At 37.2% G+C, this 948-nt stretch overlaps 1 protein-coding gene across 1 annotated transcript in view; it reads right to left on the reverse strand.

Annotated features, from left to right (window-relative positions):
• The window catches only part of TMEM63C (transmembrane protein 63C), a 75,158-nt gene that overhangs the window by 64,721 nt on the left and 9,489 nt on the right, over positions 1–948 (reverse strand). The gene's annotated exons all lie outside the window — the stretch shown is intronic.

Below are 948 nucleotides of genomic sequence, written 5' to 3' on the forward strand. Positions count from 1 at the left end.
ATGAGCAAAGCAGAATTGAAGTAGCTCAAGAGAAACACAATATTCGCAAACTTAGAGAATCCACCCCAATGATTCACATGGACTATTTGTGCCTGACCTGTGGTAGAATATTCTGAGCTCATATTGGTCTGATCAGCCACAGTCAGACACACAAAAACTTGACTCTAGCATATTTCATTTTGGTCCTCTTTGAAAATGAAGGACAATAACCGATGTCTCTGCCTCTTGTTGGTCCTCTAGTAGGGGGAGGCATGATAACAGGAGTAATGACCTGCAGGGAAGGTTGCAAGGAATTTGGTTATCTTCAGGACAGAGTCTAGTTTCAGTTAAGGTGTTTAAAAGTTCAAAGATATAGGCAATAGACAATAGAACTAGTTGTTGACAATAGAACCAGTTGTTCCAAACAGAGTAATGGAATAAACTAGGAAATCAGTAAAGCAGATTGGATTAGAACTGGTGAGGAATAGGGGTGATTAGAATAGACTCAAAGATTTGGGAAGTTAGTGTGGACATGACATTTACGCTTAAGGTAGCAAGACTGGATGACCAATCCAATATTGGGGAATGAGTACATCAAAGTAAATTAGTATGGCATACCCCCCTTCAACAGAGTTTAACCATATTTTTAGGGTAAATCATGCCTGAATTTAAGACACAATCTAAAACAGGGGTTCTTAATCTTCCTTGTGTCATGAAACCTTTTGACAATCTGGGGAAGCCTATGGTACTCATATCAGAATGATGTTTTAAATGCATAAAATAAAATACATAGGATTATAAGAGGAAGTAGTAATTGAAATAGTTTTTACATGGAAATATATTATAATATATAAATTTATACTTCTTATATACTATACATTAATATGAGCAGCTAGGTGGAGCAGTGAATAGAGTGCCAGGCCTGGAGTCAGGAAGACTCATCTTCCTGAGTTCAAATCCAGTCTCAGA

This window comes from Vombatus ursinus, unplaced genomic scaffold (genome assembly GCF_900497805.2).
Source record: "Vombatus ursinus unplaced genomic scaffold, bare-nosed wombat genome assembly UNPS02014945.1, whole genome shotgun sequence".
Taxonomy (NCBI): Eukaryota; Metazoa; Chordata; class Mammalia; order Diprotodontia; family Vombatidae; genus Vombatus; species Vombatus ursinus.